Below are 16,134 nucleotides of genomic sequence, written 5' to 3' on the forward strand. Positions count from 1 at the left end.
TGCAGGCTGACTCCACTCTCATTACCTGCCGTGGCCACTAGTCCATTCGTACTGCAGGCTGACTCCCCTGTCATTACCTCCCGTGGCCACTTGTCCATTTGTACTGCAGGTTGACTCCCCTGTCATTGCCTCCCGTGGCCACTAGTCGATCGTACTGCAGGCTGACTCCCCTGTCATTAAATCCCGTGGACACTAGTCCATTTGTACTGTAGACTGACTTCCCTGTCATTACCTCCCGTGGCCAACAATGCGTTCGTATTGTAGGCTGACTCCCCTGTCATTTCCTCCCGAGGCCACTAAGGCATTCGTACTGTAGGCTGACTCCCCTGTCATTACTTCCCGTGGCCACTAGTCCATTCGTACTGCAGGCTTACTCCCCTGTCATTACCTCCCGTGGCCACTAGTCCATTTGTACTGTAGGCTGACTCCCCTGTCATTAGCTCCTGTGGCCACTAGTGCATTCGTACTGTAGGCTGACTCCCCTGTCATTACTTCCCGTGGCCACTAGTCCATTTGTACTGTAGGCTGACTCCCCTGTCATTACCTCCCGTGGCCACTAATGCATTCTTACTGTAGGCTGACTCCCCTGTCATTACCTCCCGTGGCCACTAGTCCATTCGCACTGCAGGTTGACTCCCCTGTCATTACCTCCCGTGGCCACTAGTCCATTCGTACTATAGGCTGACTTCCCTATCATTACCTCCCGTGGCCACTAGTCCATTTGTACTGTAGGCTGACTCCCCTGTCATTACCTCCCGTGGCCACTAGTCCATTAGCACTGCAGGCTGACTCCCCTTTCATTTCCTCCCGTGGCCACTAGTCCATTCCCACTGCAGGCTGAATCCCCTGTCATTAGCTCCTGTGGCCACTAGTGCATTCGTACTGTAGGATGACTCCCCTGTCATTACTTCCCGTGGCCACTAGTCCATTTGTACTGCAGACTGACTCTCCTGTCATTACTTCCCGTGGCCACTAGTCCATTTGTACTGCAGACTGACTCTCCTGTTATTACTTCCCGTGGCCACTAGTCCATTTGTACTGCAGGCTGACTTCCATGTCATTACCTCCCGTGGCCACTAATGCAATCGTATTGTAGGCTGACTCCCCTGTCATTACGTCCCGTGGCCACTAGTCCATTTGTACTGCAGGCTGACTCCACTGTCATTACCTCCCGTGGCCACTAGTCCATTTGTACTGCAGGCTGACTCCCCTGTCATTACTTCCCGTGGCCACTAGTCCACTAACACTGTAGGCTGACTCCCCTTTCATTACCTCCCGTGGCCACTAGTCCCCTCACACCGCATGCGGGCTCTATTGTCATTACAGTAGTATCAGTATCAGTTGATGGATTCGCTCCTGGGCAGCTCTTGTTCTTCAACATAGATTTTTTTTTTTAAGATTGAAAAAAAATCCGATTGATTCATCGCTTCGATTAAACTGTTTACAGCCGGAGGGTTTTTGTTGTCGTTTTCTTTTAACGATTGCGAGGGATACAGGAAATACGTTAATTAGTGTTTTGTTTTAATTTACCTGTTAAATGCCCGCTGAGCTATGGTGCTCTTATGTTTTTTCAGAAGCCATCTGGCTATCGCAATTAAATGAGTACAATGTAGCCAGACGAAGTTGTTTATAACGTGGATATTGAGAGCAGCCAAATCATCTAAACGCGTGTTTCAAAATGTGGAGGTGGGGGGGGAAACCCAGAGGAACCGGTAGAAAAATCCACGCGACTGCGGGGTGAGAGCGAGAGAGACACGCAAACTCCAAATACAGTATACAGCAGGCATCGTCAGGGGGCTTAGATCGTACCCACGACCTCCTGTATCCCAAGCGAGGTAGTTAACATCTCCACGGGCAGAGAGAGAGAGAGAGACACGCAAACTCCAAATATACAGCAGGCATCGTCAGGGGCTTAGATTGTACCCACGACCTCCTGAATACAAGGCGAGGTAGTTAACATCTCCACGGGCAGAGAGAGAGATGCGCAAACTCCAAATATACAGCAGGCATCGTCAGGGTCGGAATCAAACCCACGACCTCCTGTATCCCAGGCGGGGTAGTTAACATCTCACAGGGTCCGGGATCGAACCCACGACCTCCTGTATACCAGGCGGGGTAGTTAACATCTCACAGGGTCCGGAATCGAACCCACGACCTCCTGTATCCCAGGCGAGGTAGTTAACATCTCCAAGGGCAGAGAGAGAGAAAGACACGCAAACTCCAAATATACAGCAGGCATCGTCAGGGGCTTAGATCGAACCCACGACCTCCTGTATCCCAGGCGAGGTAGTTAACATCTCCACGGGCAGAGAGAGAGAGAGACACGCAAACTCCAAATATACAGCAGGCATCGTCAGGGTCGGAATCGAACCCACGACCTCCTGTACCCCAGGCGAGGTAGTTAACATCTCACAGGGTCCGGGATCGAACCCACGACCTCCTGTATACCAGGCGGGGTAGTTAACATCTCACAGGGTCCGGAATCGAACCCACGACCTCCTGTATCCCAGGCGAGGTAGTTAACATCTCCACGGGCAGAGAGAGAGACACACACAAACTCCAAATATACAGCAGGCATCGTCAGGGGCTTAGATCGAACCCACGACCTCCTGTATCCCAGGCGAGGTAGTTAACATCTCACAGGGTCCGGGATCGAACCCACGACCTCCTGTAACCCGGGCGAGGTAGTTAACATCATCTCATAGCCAACGTGGCGCCCTTGATGAAATTTTGATTCAATGACGGGAAAATCGAACTCGCCTTTAACAACTACAAAACTTTGTGAAACAAACACACACAGACGCCGCGCTCGGCCTTGCACTTTAAATGCATTACCCACGGTGATTCAATAATAAAAAAAACAACAACACAATATGTATCCGCAAATGCCATGCGTGAGGTCGATTTGTCATCGTTCCAGCGCAGGCGATGCCCTCTGCATTGGATTGCAACCGTTGACACCATCGCCTAGGGGGTAGTGATAGTGGTATGGGTAGTGACAGGGGTAGTGGTAGGGGTTGGGGTAGTGGTAGGGGGTTGTGATAGGGGTTGGGGTAGTGGTTGGGGTAGTGATAGAGGTAGGGGTAGTGATAAGGGTTGGGGTAAGGGTAGTGATAGGGGTAGTGTTCGGTGTGGGGGTATTGATAGGGGTAGTGATAGGGGTAGTGGTAGTGATAGGGGTAGTGATAGTAGTTGGGGTAGTGATAGGGGTAGTGATAGGGGTAGTGGTAGGGGTAGTGATAGGGGTTGGGGTAGTGATAGGGGTAGTGATAGTAGTTGGGATAGTCATAGGGGTAGTGATAGGGGTAATGATAGGGGTAGTGATAGGGGTAGTGGTAGGGGTAGTGATAGGGGTTGGGGTAGTGATAGGGGTAGTGATAGGGATAGTGATAGGGGTGGTGATAGGGGTAGTGATAGGGGTAGTGACAGGGGTAGTGATAGGGGTTGTGATAGGGGTTGGAGTAGTGACAGGGGTAGTGATAGGGGTTGGTGTAGTGATAGGGATTGGGGTAGTGATAGGGGTTGTGATAGGGGTAGTCATAGGGGTTGGGGTAGTGACAGGGGTAGTGATAGGGGTTGGGGTAGTGATAGGGGTAGGGATAGTGATAGGGGTGGTGATAGGGGCAGTGATAGGGGTAGTGATAGGGGTAGTGATAGGGGTTGTGATAGGGGTTGGGGTAGTGACAGGGGTAGTGATAGTGGTTGGGGTAGTGATAGGGGTTGGGGTAGTGATAGGGGTTGTGATAGGGGTAGTGATAGGGGTAGTGATAGGGGTTGGTGTAGGGGTAGTGATAGGGGTTGTGATAGTGGTTGGGGTTGGCCTGCTGTTAGCTGCGGCGTGGTGCAGGGAGAAGTATCAGCAGTAGCAGCAGCAGAGTGTGATGTTGACTCTGGCCTTGTTGTTGTTGTTGTTTGGCCACACCTCTTCAGACGACGTTTCGCTGCAGTGTAGCGGTGAATTTTCTGGGGGTGGTGCCGTGGGGTTGCAATGGGGGGGGGCAGGGGAGCTGGGGAGCGGAAATGATTCTCTGCCCCAACCCCTCAATCGTTGACACCCCCGAAATGAGTAAGATCTCTGCAGACTTCAAACTTTCGTGACTGCAGGAATTCATATTCTTGGTTCTTTCGGTGAAGTCACGTAGATATTAAAAAAAATAATGAAAGCAAAAAATAAACACACGACGTTTCGATCTCAACACAAGCGGTGTTCATCTAGGTGACTTTACCGGGAAAAAAACAGGAATATAATATTTTGATTAGAAGCTTTCGTGACTGCAGGAATTCATATTCTTGGTTCTTTCGGTAAAGTCACCTCGTAGAAGGGAAACAATTAAATAATAAAAATATAAAACAATAATTGTATTATTTTATTGTTTCATATTGCTATTATTTTATTGTTTCCCTTCTACGTGACTTTACCCAAAGAACCAAGAATATAATAGATTTAAAGCTTTCGTGACTGCTAGGATCCATACTCTTTGGTTCTATTGGGTAAAGTCACGTAGGTGAAAATAAAATAACAAAAAATCACGACGTTTCGGGCACAACACAAGCGGCCTTCATCAGGTGAAGGGACGAGACTGTCTGGAGTCTCGTCCCTTCACCTGATGATTTTTTGTTATTTTATTTTCACCTACGTGACTTTACCCAATAGAACCAAAGAGTAAGAATAAAATAGTCGTTGTATCTCGATATTCACTCGCGATTATACATTTGGACGTTTTTTTTCTTCCTTCATAACCGTCATTATTGCGTATATATTTTAATTGTGCCTGGCTACTAAGTGTTATTTTCTAATTGCTTATGCCTCAAAAGTACAGCAAAAGGATATTGTTCCCCACAAACTTTGCTTCTGTGTGACCAGGAGACTGATATTTTTAACTGTCCCTATTGTCAATGGCAAAACGTGGTGTGCATTTGCGTCATTCTTTCACGCAAAGACCTGGTCACGAAAGTAAAGTTTGTCGAGAATAATAGCCCACTTGCAAAACCTTTGAGGCATGAGCTATTGGAAAATCACGCTTACTACTCCAGGAACAAACATCGCGTTACGCAGTGATTTTGATTATCACGATTGAGAGGGATCGTATGTAAATTAAACATTAAAATCTGGAAACTTCACGGATTTCCACGCATGCCCCCCAACCCACCCCGCTTGTCCCCCCTCGCCCCCGCCCCCCCCCCACAGCCCCCCACTCCCCACTATCTTGTGCCCCCACCCCTCCTTCATCTGGGACAACTTTAAATCCTCCCGAGCCTGCGGCTCGGGGCTGGGTGTGAAAGTGACTTCGATTCACAAACAACCACCACCAGCACCAGCACCACCGCCGCCGCCGCCGCCTCCAACAACAACAACAATAACAACCGAACCGCCATTCGCAACTAAGTGGCGGTGGTGTCACCACGCCGCTTGTGCCCGGCTAGGTGCACGTTGAGGCCACGTGAAGCGTCGAAAGCCCGCTGGCAGGAGGGTCACGGGGCAGACCCAGCAGGTGGCCACGGGTTCGACTGACTGAGATGACTACAGGCCCGATGCACCAGCTGTACTCTGCCCACTGTGCCAGGCTAGGTGCAGGAGGTCACGGGACAGACCCAGCAGGTGGCCACGGGGTCGACTGACTGAGATGATTGCTGGCCCAATGCACCAGCTGTACTCTGCCCACCGTGCCAGGCTAGGTGCAGGAGGTCACGGGGCAGACCCAGCAGGTGGCCACGGGGTCGACTGACTGAGATGATTGCTGGCCCAATGCACCAGCTGTACTCTGCCCACTGTGCCAGGCTAGGTGCAGGAGGTCACGGGACAGACCCAGCAGGTGCCACAGGGTAGACTAGATGAATACAGGCCCAATGCACAAGCTGTGCTCTGCCCATTGTGCCAGGCTAGGTGCAGGAGGTCACGAGGCAAACCCAGCAGGTCCCACGAGGTCGACTGACTGAGATAACTACTGGCCCAATGCACCAGCTGTACTCTGCCCATTGTGCCAGGCTAGGTGCAGGAGGTCACGGGACAGACCCAGCAGGTGCCACTGGGTAGACTAGATGAATACAGGCCCAATGCACCAGCTGTGCTCTGCCCATTGTGCCAGGCTAGGTGCAGGAGGTCACGGGGCAGACCCAGCAGGTGGCTACGGGGTCGACTGACTGAGATAACTACTGGCCCAATGCACCAGCTGTGATCTGCCCACTGTGCCAGGCTAGGTGCAGGAGGTCACGGGACAGACCCACCAGGTGGCCACGGGGTCGACTGACTGAGATGACTGCTGCCCAATACACCGGTTGTACCACCACCACCTCCACCGCCTCTACTGTCATTGACGGTGGATTATTAATCTCATTACAATCGGTGTTGTTTTTGTTGTTGTTGTTCCACGTGAGCTATGATGGGTCTCGTCCAGAAATAATTTCGCAAACAAAAAAAAAACACAATTTTTCACACACCCACCCCCCCCCACCTCCCCCGACCACGTATCCATCACGATTGTTTCTTATTATCATAGGCGAGTGTTCGTAGTGTTGCCTTTAATTTGTCTACCGCGGTCCTAAACTTCATAGATTTGGTGGCACATTGTCAATAATTCGGCGGCGAGGGAGGCCCTCTCTAACCCCCCCCCCCCCCAACCTCTCACCACCCCCGACTGCCCGATCAATGAGCACGCCGAACTAATATTTTCAATCCGCCAGGTCATGGGTCACGGCGAATCGAGTGAAGCTTTGGCCATCGCTCCTGAATCTGACAGTCGGGATTGCCCAAGTGGATCTACGTGGGTCCACGTGAGGATGGAGGCAGAGGTGCAGTAATCTATTTAAGCCTACTTAAACCTACGAACATTTTCTGGAATTGTATTTTACCAAGTAAGGCCGAACACACACACACACATATATAGCAGGCATCAGGGTCGGGATCGAACCCACGAGCTCCTGCATACCAGGCGAGGTTGTTAACATCTACACAGGGAGAGAGAGAGAGAGAGACACACACAAACTCTAAATATACAGCAGGCGTCACGGGTCGGGATCGAACCCACGACCTCCTGTAGACCAGGCGAGGTAGTTAACATCTCATAGCCACCGTGGTGATGATGGGAGAGAGAGAGAGAGACACGCAAACTCCAAATATACAGCAGCAGGTGTAGTCAGGTCGGGATCGAACCCACGTACCTCCTGTATACCTAGCGAGGTAGTTAACATCTCCAAGCCACCGTGATGATGATGATGAGAGAAACACGCAAACTCCAAATATACAGCAGCAGGCGTCAGGGTCGAGAACGAACCCACGACCTCCTGTATACCAGGCGAGGTAGTTAACATCTCCGAGCCACCGTGACGATGATGAGAGAGAGAGAGACACGCAAGCGGATTTGCTGCCGCTTTGCTGTTATTGTTGTTGTTGTGATTGTTATTGTGGTTCGAGTTGTGGTTTTATGCTATTGTGGTTGCTGTTATTGTGGTTGCTGTGATTTCTTGCTATTGTTGTTGTTGTTGCTGTTATTTTGGTGGTTGCTGTGGTTTGTTGTTATTGTGGTTGTTGTTGGAGTTATTGTTGTGGTTGTTATTTTGGTTGTTGTTGTGGTTTGTGGTTTTTTGTGTTTGTTGTTGTTTGTTGTTATTGTGGTTGCTATTGTCATTGTTGTTGTTGTGGTTATTGTTGTGGTTGTTGTGGTTGTTTGTTTGGCGCAATGACTCCAAATATACAGCAGCAGGCGTCAGGGGTCGGGATCGAACCCACGGCCTCCTGTGCATCAGGCGAGGTAGTTAACATCTCCTAGCCACCGTGATGATGAGAGAGAGAGAGAGAGACACGCAAACTCCCAAATATACAGCAGCAGGCGTCGTCAGGGGTCGGGATCGAACCCACGGCCTCCTGTACACCAGGCGAGGTAGTTAACATCTCCTAGCCCACCGCGGTGCCCTGCCACAGCGAGCCAGTAGCGGGGGCCCGCCTGGGGTCAATGTCGCTTACCCACGTGGAAATATCGCGCCAGTTACAAATCGCCTCGTCATTGTTATCATTACTTCTGCTGCTGCTGCTGTTGTTGTTGTTGTTATTGATGACGACAGCCGGCCGTTCGAATGTTAAGTGATGGTGACATCACAGCCAGCGCTGTGCCGTGTAAGTCGTATGACGGATCTCCGATTCATATTCTTAGCTCTTTCGGTAAAGTCACGTTGAAGGGAAACAATAAAATAATAATATATATAAAACAATAACAATCCTCACGACGTTTCGACTGCTGCTGTTGCTGCTGCTGCAAACCGACACACCTGATGACGACCGTTTGTGTTATGGTCGAAACGTCGTGAGGATTTTTATTGTTTTATATATTTTTTATTATTTTGTTGTTTCCCTTCAACGTGACTTTACCGAAAGAGCTAAGAATATGACTTACTGCAGTCACGAACGCTTTAAATCAAGGATCTTCGATTCGTTTAGCCAATAACCGCCACTGCATTTTCCCCTGTTCATTATTATTATATTTTTTTTACCGGGATAAGGTCCCTTCGAGTTGTGTAGCTCTGTTTATTACACACGCGTTCATGTAACTCACTCTGTCTGTTGTTGTTGTTGTCGTTGTTGTTGTATCATCAAATCTTGTAACTCAATTGTAACCCACTTCCCAATGTGGTATCGACTGCAAATTTGGTATACTTATGTCATATTGACGACAATACTATATTCTATCATTTAAAAAAAAAATCTGTATTTTCAAAAAAAATTATATACGTTGTGTTTCGGCTCGGGTGTTATTGTCCACGCTCAATTGACGTTAGTTGTAATTGGTCACGGTCCCCTTACGTTGTGGCAAGTTTCGGACACACTTGCTGGAGTCGTGTGGAGTTCTTACGTTACTAGTACGGTACATTTAATAAAAGCGTGTTTTTTAATGTTGTTTTTTTGAATATTACATATTTCAGAAGCGACCTGGCTATCAGAAATGATAGCCCACCGAAGTGGGTTTATCATCGTCATCATTATCATCATCACGTGGAGATGTTTAGCAGCAGCCAAATAGTCGAGACGCATGACGTTTATTCTGCACGTGGAGGGAACAACCGGGAGCACCCGGAAAAAAATCCACGCGACCACGGGAAGAGAGAGAGAGAGACACGCCAACTCCAAATATACAGCAGTCATCGCAAGCCGGGATCGAACCCACGACTTCCTGTATACCAGGCGAAGGAGTTAACATCTCATAGCCACCGTGATGATGATGATGAGAGAGAGACACACCAAATCCCAATATACAGCAGGCATCGCAAGCCGGGATCGAACCCACGACTTCCTGTATACCAGGCGAGGGAGTTAACATCTCACCACCGTGATGATGATGAGAGAGAGACACGCAAATTCCAATTATACAGCAGGCGTCATTGGTGGGTTCGAACCTAAGATCCTCTGTATACCAGGCGAGGTAGTTAACATCTCCTAGCCACCGTGATGATGATGATGATGAGAGACACGCAAACTCCAAATATACAGCAGGCGTTGTCAGGGTCGGGATCGAACCCACGACCTCCTGTACACCAGGCGAGATAGTTAACATCTCCTAGCCACCCTTGGCGTGAGGGTCCGAGATCCAACCCACGACCTCCTGCATACCAGGCGAGGTAGTTAACTTCTCCTAGCCACCCACAGCACCCCTATTACTGTCACGATCCCACCCCCCCCCCTCCCCCCCCGTGGTGTGAAATGTCTGTTAGTCTTAATTAACCAGGCGGCTTTTAATTACGTTTAGCGCAGCCACGACCCACGTGTCCGTGTTGATGAAGTGGCCGACTCTCTCCCTTTGAAAATAAAATAACATCCTACGAAACACGAACTCCCGCGCTCATTATTTCCACGTCTTTAACACGACGGAAGCTTAATAGCATTAACATTGTAATAAATAATTTTTAAATAGTAATGATTGAAATTGAGCATGTCAGCCCGATAAGTCGGTAATAGATTTTTTTTATTTTTTTTTATTAACGTTTGGGTACAAGCTGGATTTGTAATTTTCACAACAATGTTTGGCAGCACGGATGGTAAAAAATAACATCGTGTGTGTGTGTTATATAATGTATTTATTTAATATTGCTTGCAAGAATTAAAGCATGTAAATCTTCAAAAGGTGTTTCCGTACGGTTATGGCTTCATTAGAATTTTAATTACTCTGATTTCTTGGTGTTCGCTGGTGGTTTGCAGGCGATGTTTTAGGGATGAAAAATATATTAATTAAATATATTTGCGTTTGTGCGCGTTATTAATTTTATTACTATCGCTGAGCATAGCGGAAAGGATAAAGTTTATTTGCACTTCAAACATTGGGCAGAATACGCTTTAGAATTCTCAAAACGCCACGTGCTGAGCGCGCGGGGTTTTGTGATGTCATTTTATTTTTAATGTAAATTTATGTTTAGATTTTCAGCTAAATTCATTTTTTTTTGGTTTGTTGGGTCGAGTTGAGAGGGGGGTGGGGAGGGGGGGGTGAAGAATCAGCTCTGATCTAAAGGCGATTTTATCCCGCGATATCAGAGAAAGAAAGTGAAAAATATATATACGTATCAAAGCATATAATTTTTTTACATGCGATTTTCACTTTGCAGAAATTGTAATGCAACCATATTTATTTCTCTCTAGCAACGTGAACAACAACAACAACACGAAATCAAAAGGAATACGTATAATAACACTGGGATGATGAACGCTCGCGAAATGTCATGATCAAAGTCGCAGAGGTACGTGTGCGCATCGCTTCAACGCGCTAGTAAAAAAAACATTAAAATGAAAGGTTAAAGGCGCAGCCCTGAAATTGCCAAAACTCTGCGATTTTTTTTTCGTTACCATTTAAAGGGGCCCCAGGTAGTTCTTTCTTGATTTGAAGCTTTCGTGACTGCAGGAACCCACGCTCTTTCGTTCTATCGGTAAAGTCAGCGACCCTGAGTTTCACAAACAATGAATAGCTTCACGCGAAGTGGCCCGTCATCAACATGCGCATACGTAGGGCGGCAGCCAGAACCTCCAAACGCGCGATGTTCGTTATTGAATGCGAAAGGGGAAAACACAGAGGACACGGGAAAAAAAATCATCCCACGCAACGCACGCGTGAACAGTGATGCACGCGTGAACAATGGTGCCCGTGTAAACAATGATGTACACGTGAACAATGATGCACACGTGAACAGTAATGCCCGCGTGAACAGTGATGCACACGTGAACAATGATGCACACGTGAACAATGATGGACGTGTGAACAATGATGGACGTGTGAACAGTAATGCCGGCGTGAACAATGATGGACGTGTGAACAGTAATGCCCGCGTGAACAATGATGGACGTGTGAACAATGATGCACACGTGAACAATGATGGACGTGTGAACAATGATGGACGTGTGAACAGTGATGCACACGTGAACAATGATGCACACGTGAACAATGATGGACGTGTAAACAGTAATGCACGCGTGAACAATGGCGCACGCGTGAACAGTGATGCACGCGTGAACAGTGATGCACGCGTGAACAGTGATGCACGGGTGAACAATGATGGACGTGTGAACAATGATGGACGTGTGAACAATGATGGACGTGTGAACAATGATGGACGTGTGAACAATGATGCACGCGTGAACAATGATACACGTGTGAACAATGATGGACGTGTGAACAATGATGGACGCGTGAACAGTGATGCACGCGTGAACAATGATGGACGTGTGAACAGTGATGGACGTGTGAACAATGATGGACGCGTGAACAATGATGGACGCGTGAACAGTGATGGACGTGTGAACAGTGATGGACGTGTGAACAGTGATGCACACGTGAACAATGATGGACGTGTGAACAGTGATGGACGTGTGAACAGTGATGGACGTGTGAACAGTGATGCACACGTGAACAATGATGCACGCGTGAACAATGATGGACGCGTGAACAATGATGGACGTGTGAACAATGATGGACGCGTGAACAATGATGCACGCGTGAACAATGATGGACGCGTGAACAATGATGGACGCGTGAACAATGATGGACGTGTAAACAATGATGGACGCGTGAACAATGATGCACGCGTGAACAATGATGGACGCGTGAACAGTGATGCCCGCGTGAACAATGATGGACGCGTGAACAATGATGCACGCGTGAACAATGATACACGTGTGAACAATGATGGACGCGTGAACAGTGATGCACGGGTGAACAATGATGGACGCGTGAACAGTGATGCCCACGTGAACAGTGATGCACGGGTGAACAGTGATGGACGCGTGAACAGTGATGGACGTGTGAACAGTGATGCACGGGTGAACAATGATGGACGCGTGAACAGTGATGCACGGGTGAACAATGATGGACGCGTGAACAGTGATGCCCACGTGAACAGTGAGGCCCGCGTGAACAATGGCACACGTGAACAGTAATGCACGCGTGAACAATGATGGACGTGTAAACAGTGATGCCCACGTGAACAATTATACACGCGTGAACAGTGATGCACGTGTGAACAATGATGGACGCGTGAACAATGATGCACGCGTGAACAGTGATGCACGTGTGAACAATGATGTCCACGTGAACAATGATGCCCACTTGAACAATGATGCCCGCGTGAACATTGATGCCCGCGTGAACATTGATGGACGTGTGAACATTGATGGACGCGTGAACAATGATGCACGTGTGAACATTGATGGACGTGTGAACATTGATGGACGCGTGAACAATGATGCACGTGTGAACAATGATGGACGCGTGAACAATGATGGACGTGTAAACAATGATGGACGTGTGAACAATGATGGATGTGTGAACAGTAATGCCCGCGTGAACGGTGATACACGCGTGAACAATGATTGACGACCACACAAGGTCGCTAGCAACGTCCCTCCTGGTGGTCGAGACGCGCACACAATACAGGTATGACGCACGTATAACACACGCACGACGCACGCACGACGCATGTATGACGCACCTATGACGCACGCACGACGCATGCACGACACAGGTATGACGCACGTATAACACACGCACGACGCACGCACGACGCATGTATGACGCACCTATGACGCACGCACGATGCACGCACGACACAGGTATGACGCACGCACGACACAGGTATGACGCACGCACGACACACATATGACACACGTATGACGCACGCACGAACGACACACATATGACGCACGTATGACGCACGCACGAACGACACACATATGACGCACGTATGACGCACGCACGAACGACACACATATGACGCACGCACGACGCACACTGCCGTTGTAAACAAATCTCGTGGTGGTTGTCAAGGTCCTCCCTCCCGCCTCCTCCTCTCGAACAACTCGTAGCTTTGTCCACGAGAAAGGGGGGCGGGGGGGGGTGAGTTAGGTATGAGAGGTGGGAGGAGGGTGGAGGAAGGTGGTGGTGGGGAGGGGGGCAAGGCACCTCCCTGCCACCCCCCCCCCCCCACGCTACTTGGGCTGAGGACGCTACGGGCGGCTGTCACGTGGAGTTAATGCCCCGGCAGGAGGGGGTTTCGCTGGGGGGGGGGGGGGCTCCATCTCGCCCTGCCCGAGTATCGGCGCCCTTTCTCGCCCAAAGATCCATGGCTGCAACTCGCGGTGGTCGTGGCGGACGGATGAGATGTGGATATTGAGAACGGGGCAGAGTGATAAACGACTGCTGAAAGAACGTGGCGCTTATATTTATTTATTTATTCTTGTTTTACTTAAACCACCATCGCCCCGACACCCCCATCCATCCACTGTCTCTGAGATCAATTTCAAGATTGCGCTCGCTGTCGTTAAGATGCTGCATAGCCTGGTGGCTGCCTCCACCTCCCCACTCCTCTCGCTCCACTCCACTCCCTCTCCTACCTCTCCCCTCTCATCTCACTCCACTCCCCTCTCATCTCACTCCACTCTTCTCTCATCTCACTCCACTCCCCTCCACGCTCTCTCCTGCCTCTCCCCTCTCATCTCACTCCACTCCCCTCTCATCTCACTCCACTCCCCTCCACGCTCTCTCCTGCCTCTCCCCTCTCATCTCACTCCACTCCCCTCTCATCTCACTCCACTCCCCTCTCATCTCACTTCACTCCCCTCTCATCTCACTCCACTCCCCTCCACACTCTCTCCTGCCTCTCACCTCTCAGCTCACTCCACTCCTCTCTCATCTCACTCCACTCCCCTCCACACTCTCTCCTGCCTCTCCCCACTCATCTCACTCCACTCCCCTCTCATCTCACTCCACTCACCTCTCATCTCACTCCACTTCACTCCACACTCTCTCCTGCCTCTCCGCTCTCATCTCACTCCCCGTGTCGTACCCTACACTAAAGGAAGATAAATCGTGCGGCTTGCACCTCACTGACCCCTCAATGTCACCACTGCGTCCGTCTGGAACGCTCTTTCTTCCGATATGATGAAGCAATTGAAGCTATGGTACTTTTAAATCATCATCATCATCATCATCAATATTCCATAATACTTTTTTGGGGGGGGTTAGATCGTGATCTATCGAGATTCCATAATAGATCGTGATCTCACGAGATTCCATAATAGATCGTGATCTATCGAGATTCCATAATAGATCGTCATCTATCGAGATTCCATAATAGATCGTGATCTATCCCAAGAAACCCCTGTTTTATGGATGATATTAGTCGCGAAAGCCAGCTGCGTTTGAAACCGATAATCATGATTGAAAACTCACTCATTCAGTTTAACACGTAGGCTTTCGCGATCAATATCATTCATAATAGAGGTTTTTTTTTTGGGGGGGGGGTTACATCCCACCCCCCCCCCCCCACTTTGCACAACAGCGCAGAAGCGTGGTCAGCACATCTACGCCTCTCTGCAAGGAGCGAAACGGGTGGACGTTTCAACAAAAATCTGGCTGTCGTCTGATGCAGCTCGTTGTAATTTCGATTTAAATCTTTCGTGACTGCAAGGATTCATCTTCTTTGGTTCTTTCGGTAAAGTCACCACCACGTAGAATGAGAATAAAATAATAAGTTGATAAAATAAAATAACACGATGATAATTCTCACGACGTTTCGGCCACAACACGAGCGGCCTTCATCAGGCGAAGGGACGAGACTGTTTGGGGGACAGCGCTGGAGCGAACAAAGCCACGCTCAGATCGCGACCTTTAAGCTGTGTACTCAGATTGTAAATGTTGTGGCTTAGCTATCCAACACACAACCGGCGTGCTGTACTAAAAACGAATTGGAATACGTTCTGTTCACGCGACAACCCTCGCTAATTGGCTGCGTCCGGATGACGGTGGGTTTTAACGATACATTTACGCGATATAACACCCCCAAAATATATTATTTTGTCAAAAAAAAATAAAAACCTCTATCACTGATTTAGAACTTCATTTTAGTTTTTTCGTCCTCATTGTGTTTGTTCCCCGACTCAACACCTCCGACGAGCGCCGTTGGCTCGGCACGCCGCGGAGCAAATTCAACATGCGAACGACGCTCGGTTGTCGCGCGCGGCACAATGAAAGGCCTTTAATTAAGTTCACACAATGTGCGCGCAGATGCTGTATCACGGCGCAACTCATGATTGGTTTCTATTGTAAATGTGGTTATTATGAAGGTCGTGCGCATTCTGAACGCGCCTTTTTTTTTCGCTCGTTGGAAATTCTGGCAAATTCCACACCACTCGAATAAAGCACGCCAGTTGCGAGATTTTCCAATTTTGAGGTGGCTCGCGCAAGGCCTGTGATGTTGCACAAAGACAAATATCCCCCCCCCCCAAACCTCCCGCTGCATAGGCTTAACAGACTGTTGGGGCAAGTGCTGTTCGCGAGTAGCAGCACCTATGAAGGTCGGCACGGCGCACACGAGGGGGTGGGTGGCCAGCACCACCCAGGGGCCGCCTTTGTCTCCCCAGTGGCGATGTTTACTACGCACCGCACCTGCTCATCATTTGCGGCTGAGTCGGCCTATGGGCGGTTCAGATCATCGTCACCCGCGGTGTCCTCCGTGAGCGGGAATCGAAACTCGTCTCGCCAGCGCGCTAACCGCCGCGCCACCGCTCCGAACGCACGCACGCGGACACACGGACACACACACACGGACACACACACACACGGACACACACACACACACGAACACACACACACACACGGACAAACACAC

Source organism: Petromyzon marinus, chromosome 62 (genome assembly GCF_048934315.1).
Source record: "Petromyzon marinus isolate PM22_M1 ecotype Great Lakes invasive population chromosome 62, UKy_Petmar_22M1.pri1.0, whole genome shotgun sequence".
Classification (NCBI taxonomy): domain Eukaryota; kingdom Metazoa; phylum Chordata; class Hyperoartia; order Petromyzontiformes; family Petromyzontidae; genus Petromyzon; species Petromyzon marinus.